The following is a 10,804-nucleotide window of genomic DNA, read 5'->3' as shown; positions in this document are numbered from 1 at the left end:
AGAAATATTAGACTGGACCTGTGGGCCGGAATCGGGGCTTCCAATTCTGAGCAATTTGGATGCAATCGGGTTTGAAAGTGGCACTATTTGAGCCATTTTGCCGAGGGAGGGTTTTTGAAAATGGCTACTTTTCTGGACAGGGACAATTTCTGCATTTTAGGGGTGGTCTGCTTCTGGTGAAAATTTCTCCAAAATTCATTGGTCAGCCCCCCGAAAATTGAAAGGAAAATGAAAGAGGACATGTGGAACATCATTTTTCTGTGCAGCCTGAACACCTGTGAGAGTTGTGAGTATTTTTTAAAATATTTGTGAAGTATGGGGATTTATCACTGCTGTCAATGGGAATTTATTTGTAGTGGTGCACCCTAAAGGACTGTCGATTTCATTTCAAAATACGCCCTCTTTTATTCTGCTCGGAGCGGATATAATGGAGATCAAGGGGTTCCATGAATTGATCGCCATTTGAATGGAGCCATGGAACCCGAAGTTAACGCACAACTTCTGCGATCGTCCAATGGGAGCCTGCAAGTCGTGGCGCGTCCGCCTTTGTGACGAAGTCACTTTTACGAACGGGATAGGGAGCGCGCACATCCCGCTCTTTAAAAATGCTGCACGCGCGCAAGTGATAACAACCGCAACGGTACACCACCTCAACTTAAAAAAGGAGAGGTACTCACATCCTTTTTCCATTTAATTTTTCAGGGTTCACCGTTGCAATGTTTCATCTGAAACCCAATCAAAAAGTGACAAGAGGTCAGACAGAATTGCGTACTCATCATGTAGCCGTATAGCCCTTCAGACCGAATAAAAGACTTCATTTGAGAGAGATGTGTGCTGAAATTCTATGCTGCACTGTTCACGATGCGCCTACCTCATCCCATTTTCAATAGCCAACTTGCCTCTTGTTGTTCATACTTGCGAACAGCAATCCCATTCGTGCAACTTGACTACGGACCCTTCCAATGAAAATAATCCTGTACCGACGGGTGATCGTAACCCATAGCTCCTGTATCACTAAATATTAAATAACTATGTATTTCCATATACTTTGGGGGGGGGGGGGGTTTCTCCTGACGGGACGCATTACCACACCTTGCCTATAATAGTCATTATTTATTCCTTTCCATAACCATGTAATGCTTACTGCATGACACGGCAGTGCCCGAAACAGCAACGCGGCAAATCCCAGCCCTCCCAGGTAACACAGACCCACACTCATGACACCCACTGTCCACTCAGAAACTCAGACAATCCTGGACAAAATAGTTGGAAGGCCTTGTGGGAAGCGCGTTGCGAAGACCCCCCTCTCCCCCATTCAATGTTGCGTTCATTTATTGGACTAAGATTCGGCCCAACGTAGAAGCAAAATTGACAGGGGCGAGGGGGAGGCATGTTCCAACGAGATTTGTCCAGGATTGTCTCGAAAAAGTCCGCCTTATCCTAATCTGCTTCGTAAGTGTGACGTCACTTCAGTTTTAACCATGCCTACTGTACACGTGCACTGCACGTAGGGTTACATGCATTGATCTACAGTATATAGACTGGATAGGACGTTGCGTCCAAAATGCGTCCCGCTTATGCGTATTTTCAGGAGGGTAAATGACGAACGTTGCGAATTTCGTTGCGTCTACTTTCAAATTGGAGTGTTTCAAAAACCGGTTGAGGTTTTTGTGCTCCTTCCAATCGTCAGATTTTTAAGAAAAACTGAATTCTGCACCTGGAATGGATAAATTTGGAAAGAATAATGGTTAAGGTGTATGCAGCAGTGAATTACCGGATATCAAGTCAAGTCAGGGTGTGAGCTCAACTTTTTAAGCTGATTAATATATGAATGAATTGGATTCCCATTTTTTTCACTGGAAATTCAAGATTGTGGCCAGAAGATCACTTTTCGTTTCAATGAGATGGGGGTTAAGCCGCGAAAAAAGTTTTTTATTCGCCTTTCCCCAAAGATACTCCTAAAATAGTAGTAAGACTATGCGCTCAACTCTGAAGGTAGCCGCCTGCCTCTGTCCAAAATGGGCCCGCAATTTTGGGGCTTTTTGTACAAGAAGTGTCCGGACCTGGAAACTACCAGTCCAAAATTCGGGATTTATAGAAATATTGCTATAATCCCTCCTGATTATGGCATGTCTTATCGCAAAAAAACTGAGGGATCACAAATTACTAATGAGCTTGCGCGCAGAATTCCAGCCATTTGGTGAAATGCGTCCGACTGTGCTTCTCCCACATTAATTTGAAATAGCGCCCTCAACTTTTTGTTACACATTACATAGGTGTCCAGCGTTGTGTGTGCGACATTCAGGAACTAAATAGTAAAACTGCATGTTTTGTAAATTTGTGATCACTTTGACATTTTCTTGTATGTCAGTCGTGTTTGCCGAATTCACCTTTTTGGGGGCAGGGGTCTGGTCTTATGCCCTCATCCCCCCCAGGAGGTGTTACTGAACTACCCATACAAACCTGTTTGAAATAACAGGTACATTTGGGAAGTATTGAAAAGTATAAGAAAAGGCAGCTACTTGACTATGCCATTTTTGTAACCCCGAATTCCGATATTAAACTTATGGTCAACGAGGCACGGAAAAATGGCAACATTAAGTTTCAGTCAGCCTGATCAAAATTAAGTCTAACGACGGCTACCGTGGGGGGGGGACAGGATGGCCTATGCGCCTTTTCAGGCGACAGTGGGGTAAAACCCAAAGCTAATATTGATTTGACATCCATTGCAATCTCGATGTTGTTTTCTGTTGTTGAAATTCCAGCAACTAGGGATTGTTCCTTTCTTTCGTTTTCATTTCATTATTTTCCTGCTTGTATTTTCGGGCAGACCTGTCTGACTAAAGTAAGTGATGGATCAAACATTCACATTCAAGAAAAGGAGCGGCAGATGCAACGCATTTGTGGCAACTTTTGGGGTAACCCAAGAAGATATGGGACGTATCTTTTGTGAGAATTTTTCTGTGAAAATATCAAATTACTGTGCAGTTGAAAGCCAACGAAATTTATCGTTATAAGAAACGAAAATGTATTTCCATCAATAAAATAGGAAGGCGAGTGCCGCCCGACTGCATGTGCAACCCCTGGATCTCTTACTGTTGAATCTCCGGTAAGAAACGTTATACGCCTGACAGCTTTTACACTGAGATCAATGAGAAGAAATGGACCAAAGACGGTTGGGATCGGTTTCACTGTCGAAAATTTCGGAAATGAATGAAAATTAATCAGCATCATTCCTGTAGCTCACTGTATTCAAACCTAGAAAATTGCCTTCTGGGTTCTGCGCCCAGGGACATGAAAAAAAAAATGTGATGAGGGAAAAAAATCCAAAAGTTATGCGGTGTTGACCAAGCATTCAGGCGCACGGACTCCTGAAATTCGCTACGAATCGCAGTTACCGGCTTCCATATAGGACTCTTCTGGGATCTCGGGGTTCCCGGCCCACCGCACTTCCTCCCTGCCCATCCATTTAACCCCCAAAAGGGTTCGAGCGACCATGCAAGGGAGGAAACGAGACAAGCCCCTAAGCCCTGGCCGCCGAGTGGGCCATAACGTCTCGAACCTGTACTAAGGCGCTCACCTGGACTTCGCGGACAGTGCCAGCCGCAGAGCTTATCCGTTAGGCTAAGGTACTGCTGGTATTTGACGGGGGTGAATTGGAGTCTCTTATAGCTACTGGCAGCAAGCGTCGGGAAAATAAAAAAAAAGTCCCTTCTGGGATTCGAACCCGCCGTCGAACGATCTGATAAACCGCGAGCTTAGCCACTCGGCCATCTCAGAGATACTGCTTTTTGCTGTACATATTAATTAAGGACCTATCAAAGTCATTCGACTTACTGCACATGTCGCTGTTGCTGTGTAAATACTGAGTGATTGAAACCAAAGATCGTATAGCGCCGATGGCGGCCCTTTGCGGCGCTATACGATCTTTGATTGAAAAGTTTTCCGCCTCGAGCCCAAGTGCACCCTCACCGGCGAAAGAAAGACAGGTGGCAATAAATTGTCCAAAGCGGGTTCTAACACGCGTTCGCCGTGCACGTATAATTAAAAATCGTTGCGCGTACTCAGCGTGCTCCGCGTCAACGCGCATAAACTTGCGAACCCTGTGCAGTGCGTGAGTACTAAAGGGTGCACCCTGGTAAATAGGCCAGAAATATGTCCGCCGCGCTCATTACTAAAAGTTATACACTCAAAATATTCTATATTAGAGGGTCCTGAGAGCCATGGAACTGAGGAATTGAAGAAATATGAGACTGGACCTGTGGGCCGGATTCGGGGCTTCCAATTCTGAGCAATTTGGATGCATTCGGGTTTGAAAGTGGCACTATTTGAGCCATTTTGCCGAGGGAGGGTTTTTGAAAATGGTTACTTTTCTGGACAGGGACATTTTCTGCATTTTAGGGCTGGTCTGCTTCTGGTGAAAATTTCTCCAAAATTCATCGGTCAACCCCCCCGAAAATTGAAAGGAAAATGAAAGAGGACATGTGGAAACATCATTTTTCTCTGCAGCCTGAACACCTGTAGTAGAGAAGTGACAGTTCTGGACCACACGCCCCTTTTTGCCCGGTTTTTGATCAAAACCCTTGGGGTACCTATACGACCCAAAAAACTGTCGAAACCATTTAAATGGGGAAAAATGGGAAAAAATGGGAAAATCCAGAAATGACGTGAACCCCGTTTTTGCTCAACACCCTTGGGTAGTACATCGACCCAAAAAATCTAGGGGAATTTCCGCTAACCTTTTGACCCCGGCGCCGCTCGTTCTCACTGCCGGTCGTAGCTCGCTGGCTAAAGAACTCGCGAGAAGAATTGACCAAAAAAAAAATAAACCACCACATAAAAATAAATGGAAGATCAAACTACAAACGTGAATTGTTATTTTTGCAAAGACACGAGTAATTCGGTTGACTTGATAGATTCGTACGATTGCTCTCGTTGTTTTAATTCCAAAGGTTTACGCAAATGCATCGATTGTAAAGAATGTCGCAATTGTCACGAATGTCAAGATTGCGTCAGATGTAAGGGACTGCATCACCAGCGACGATTGTGGTAGATGTATAAATTGCACGGCTTGTTTTAATTCATACGACTGCAGAAATTCAATCGCCTTGGACAGTTGCGAGGACTGTTACGAGTGCGCCCCATTGTATCGAGTGTTTTTGGTTGTACCTACTGCACCTGCTGCGTAAATTGTGTCGAGTTGGAAGGAATGGATCACGTGGTGCTCGTAGACGGCAAGCGTAAAAAGCTGAGGCACGCGCGAGAGAACGAGTCATTGCCCGATTCAGCTACTAAACTCGACGCGGACTTATACAAAATTGGATTAATTATTGAATACAACGCTGGACGTCGAACATTTAATTAAAGTAGAAATCCCGTCCGAATAAAACGAGAAAAATTTTAGTCAAAGCCGAAAAATCAGAACCATGTCAACTCAAGTATTTATCGTATCAGACGACCACGAGCGCCTAAATGTCGACAACTGTGATCCCAATGTTACCTATGGCCCCTTTGACCCGAGTAAATTAATCATTTCAAATCCCGTGGTTAAAGAAGGGATCTACACTTCACCCATTTTTTACCATCACAACGACCAAAACAAACGCCTGTTGATTATGACGACAGAACCCTGTTACGGTATAAACCCACTTTAAAAATATGGCACTCGAGATAAAACGCCCGAAAACATCCTGGGCCGTCAAATTTGTTACCAGATACAATCACCCACGGCAAGCGTACTCGATCACATAAATTTGGCCGTTTATAAATTTATCGAGTCCCAAGGGTCTAATCTCCCGTCTAACACCGTAAATGCCTACAAAGCCAGTCACGATATCGATGAATTGAACAAAATCGAATATGTAGTTAAACCGCCTTATACGGCTAAAAACCAAATGTACGTTAAATTAGATCCCTATGCTTCGCTATTTGATCACCAAAAAAGATCTATCGACTCGTCAAATGTCGATAAATTTATCAATAAGAGATGCGACGCGCAATCATTTATTTGTGCAAAAGACGTATACTACGGTACCCACGGTTCACTGTCTTGTGGAGCCAGTGTCAGGTATAGAGTGACAGCGGCATGTTGAAAATTAGAAACGACGGTCTAATTTCGAGCAAGTCGGCGTTGCAAGCGTTTAGCGGATTTGAATTAAAAGAAGATTAAATTTGAAAAATCAATTTAACCTCGGTTGGTGTCAACCGGGGTTAAAATTTTTTTTTTTACTTTAAATAAATAAATCCTTATATAAAATGACTGATGCAGAACTTTGTCACTTGTTGAATCTAAAGGAAGTACACATAATTGGGGGCAACGACAAATGTACAACCGAGAACGAACGAAGTGAGTTGCAACCACCAAATATTTGAAATAGATGAAAGATATGTGTGTACAAATTGTGGTCACATTTTTGGGTGGGTTTCTTCGTACACCCCCGCAGAAATGGGAGATCGGTACTTTAATCATCACGTTTGGAAAAAACCTAAGCCGCCAAAATCGAGAAAAACCCTACAAAAATATAACATTTGTTTTAAAAACGGCGAAGCGGGTGAAATAGAATACAAGTTGAACCAAGTTTTAAACGGTAAAATCTCTCGAGGTAAACCGTTGGAGGCTTTAATTGCAGTCTGTTATCAAGACGTCACTGGGGAAATCGAATCTGAAGTTAAAGAACTTTTTCAAGTCTCGGATAAGCACTGGAAAAACGCTATGGAGAAGTTTAACCTCGCAAAACAAGACGTATAAAACGTATATAATAAAATGGAGACGCACACTTTTCACTTGACCGAGAACCCGCAGACGTTTAGATTGAAAAACGAGATCAACAACACCAAAGGCGACAAAGTCGTCCGAGTAAAGAATATTCAGTTTGAAGCTGGATATTTTAACGTAACAAACGCTACTGAAATTGAGTGGGATACAAACTTGGACGGTAGGCCAGCGGGGGTACTTGGCGAACGACCGCCCGGTATGCCCTCAGTGGAAAGAACGGATTCATCTCCCAATCCAGAATTAGTACAAACAGCTAAAAACAGATTGATCCAAGCAAATAAAAGAGGCGAGTTAGCGGAAGAAATCAGAATCATCGCTGATAAAATTGAGCAGCTAAACCAAGAAATCGCAGCTTCAGAAGATCAGTTAAACCAAAGACAACCATCAGAAACGCGAGTTCGTTTAGCTTTTGATCTCGACGATAAAAAAATTTAATCAGCTTCACTGCTCGAGGGGCAAAGACAAGCTTTAGATGAAATCTACGAAGGGAATCCACCAACTCGACCTACCACCACCACCAACTCCCCCAGGAGACCCAGAAGAGAATTAACTAAAAGACTGTTTTTGACTGGGCTAACTGGGCCTATATACGACAGACTTTATTCGAAAAGCTCATCTGAACCATTACCTCAGGGTCAAAGAGGAAGCATCGTGGTATCCCCCGGTTATTACGGCATAGACTGGTTTCACTTTTTGTTAAACTCGATACCGGGCGTTTCTTTTAAGGTTCACTCGGAATCTAAACGGGTGACTTTGGCCATTACGGACCCCAATCTCAAGTTGCGACTAAATAAAGAAGTGTCCAAGCTATTAAACTTACCCAAAATAAAACTTTTACCCAACGTTATTTACGAAGGCAAGTACGATTTAAACCCCTTGAAACTCGCGTTTATTCATTGCAAACAATTAAATACATTTGACAACTTTTATAACGGGCGGACTTTAGACTTGCTGTACGTGATAGCTACCGAGCCTAGCACCTGTAATCACTGTGAAACGTCTAAAAAGTTAATCGACAGGAACATCAGTGAATTGACTTTTTCTGTTAAAAATGATAAAGGCGAGCTCTTGAATAACATCGGCAAAATTTTAATCGAGTTAGACATTTTTTAAAACTCGGTTGAACAAGCGGAGACAAAGGTTTACAGGCTAAGAAAGATCGAAGAAATTAAATCTCAAATCCAAAGAGAACGCGACGCGAGGGAAAGTAGTTACAAAAAGATAAAACGACTTTTAACCGCGCTCGGATACTTGGAGTACGGCGTGGAAGCACTGGGCGCCACATCGGCAGCCGTAGGCATTCCCGCCATTTTGGGAGTGATCACCGGACCCGTTGGGCTCGTGATGGAAGGAATCGCTATAGGTGCGTTTGGCGCTTACGCGATTCTAAAGTACGCCTCCCGTAGACTCACCCACAAACTAAAAAACACGATCAAATTCGAATTTTGGCAGACGCTAAATTAAATACCATCGAAGAATACGTATTTCACGCGATTGGAGACGGTGACATATCCCAGGAAGAATTTGTCCTTATTTTATCCGAGCTGAAAAAGTTTAACGAGATGAAAGAAAAGATTAGATCACATACGTCTACAAAATTGGAAGAAACTAAAGAAACTTCTAAAGAAGAATTTGAGCGTCAAGTCAACGAAAGAGCAGAAGCGCTAGCCAACGAACGGGCGGCGGTTTAAAAAAAAGATCTTATGAAAAAACTTGGCGAATAAGTTTTACAAAGTCGGTTAAGTATAAAGAAAATCCAACGAGCGAAGAGAATCCACCCACTTATCGAGAAGCGACTATTCCAACGGCACCTGTAAAAGACTGGTAAAGATTTTTTTTAAATTCTTTTAAAATAAATGGGAGGCAATTTTAGTAGTCTAAATATTTTAGTAAACGAAGACAATTCCTTTACAGCCGAGTTTCCAAATTTAACGCACGCGTATAAATTACCAAAAGTAACTACGTATGAAGCGGTAAATCGCTGGTCTGCCGAGGCGATATCGTTTTACCAAAATCAATTTAATTTCGCGGTCTATTGCGCGACGACGGCCTGCGGTGTGGGCTTTGATCTGCTGTCTGACCCTAATCCATACGTCTCGGCTTTATTTAACTTTCACGTGTATTACACCGTACGAAAAATATTTTACGACTGCGTGATGCCCATTCCTAGCGACGACGTATTTGACGCGTTACACAATAATTACGACCATCGGAAGTTTACCGACACGTGCCTTTTATACGGAGTAGACCCAAATAAATCGTATAAACAAACGAGGGACACTTTGTCAAACGGATAAGGGACAGCTTACTACTACGACAATGGATACGTACCCGTTGCGGGTTAAAACTACGACGCGCACGACTTACACGTGACCAACGGTAAATACGCGGGATCTACTTACATGGGCTTTGGATGGGCTAAACCGCCTAAAGGTTCCGGTCACGCGAGCACCTACACAGTTACTTGGATTTCACAGTCGGACGCGGTTACGTTGGCCTGGTGGGACTTCGTTCCTAAAAAGTCTCGGTTGACGAACGTGGGAATCACCAAGGTAAACGAATCAATTCGAGCTTACGTCTACGCGTTACTAGGGGCACAGGCACAGACCAAGACCAGCGTTTTGGCCACCGGCACCGGATTAGACGCGCGACGGCAATTTATTACGATCGTAGAATCTTTAGTTAATTCGGGTCCCGATCTCGAACAGTCGATCGACCAATATCAAGATTCGTTACAATACGCAAAAACGCCGTTGAATTTCGTAGTTGCTCCGGGTTTGTACCTGGTACCCTCGGACATGGACTTACGCATCGGCACGTTTGAGGGATACAACAATAATTTACAAGTCGCGACTGAGGATATGAAGACCGGATACGTACCGAGTTTGAATAACGGAGCGAGTTTAAAAGGTGATTTTAATGAAGAAGCGATTCAACCAGAACCAGAAGTGTTACCAAAGCCAATTGTAAATCCAGTTTTAAGCAAGCCTTTAGACGCCCACAATGAAGAGAAACTATCCTTAACCGTTGGTGCCGTTGCTTTGGGTGTTGTTGGGTTTACTTTATACAAGGTTTTCACTTAAACGTTTTGAATTAAGACGTAAAAAAAAAAATTCACCCCAAATTTGAGGTGAATTTTTAAAATCTATTTTTACCCATTCTTTTGTACGTACGTCAAAAGCAAAACACTCGCGCCCACGAACAAGGTCCACACGTGCTCTGCCACCCATCCGACCGCTTTACTCGCCACGTTAAAAATCCAACTCAAAATGCTACCGATGATTCTGGGCAAAGCGCCTAAAGCTTTCAACCCGAGTTTCTTCAACACGTTTGCCAGGTTCCACAGTTGACGTTTGATCCAATCGGTAATTCCACCTTTGGAAGGAGGAGCCGGCGTTGGTTTAGGTTCGGGTTCAGGTTCAGGTGTTGGTTTAGGAGTTCCAACAGCGCTGACGCTGGCCACTATACTACTAACGACGGTACTTACCGCTAAACTAAAAGCCGTTAAAATGCTCACGATTGTGACACCTTGCTCTCTAAATATCGTTCGAATCTTATCACCCAGGGTGTCATCCGAATGTAAAGCGTAACTAATTACTTCTTTAATTCGCGTTATTTGGCTTTTGAGTTGACCGTTTAATATGTCTCTTTGAGCTTGTAGTCCTTCGAGTTGATCTTGCAAGTCACGTAAATGATCGGAATCTTCAGAAGTCTCGAGTCTACTTATTTCTTCTTGAATTTCTGCAATTTTAGCTTCGTTTAATCGTAACTGTCCTCTAATCGTTCGCAATTGTTTGTCTAATCCTAAGAGCTCTCTATAGTTTAATCCTTCTGTTTGAACGTTTGTATCTTGGGTGAGCTCTTCTACGATTTCACTGACTTGATCCGATATTTGTGGTAACTCTTCCATTGGAATGCTCTCGGGTTGAATGGCGTTTAATTTTGATTGTGCTTGTTTAGTCTTTTTCTGGTAATCCCAAAAACCGAGTTCTTCGCGAATAAATTTTGATCCGCTAAATCCAGCTTTTT

This window comes from Acanthaster planci, linkage group LG06 (genome assembly GCF_054643075.1).
Source record: "Acanthaster planci isolate LZ-2023a linkage group LG06, COTS_SCS, whole genome shotgun sequence".
Classification (NCBI taxonomy): Eukaryota; Metazoa; Echinodermata; class Asteroidea; order Valvatida; family Acanthasteridae; genus Acanthaster; species Acanthaster planci.
This window is presented reverse-complemented; position numbering follows the sequence as displayed.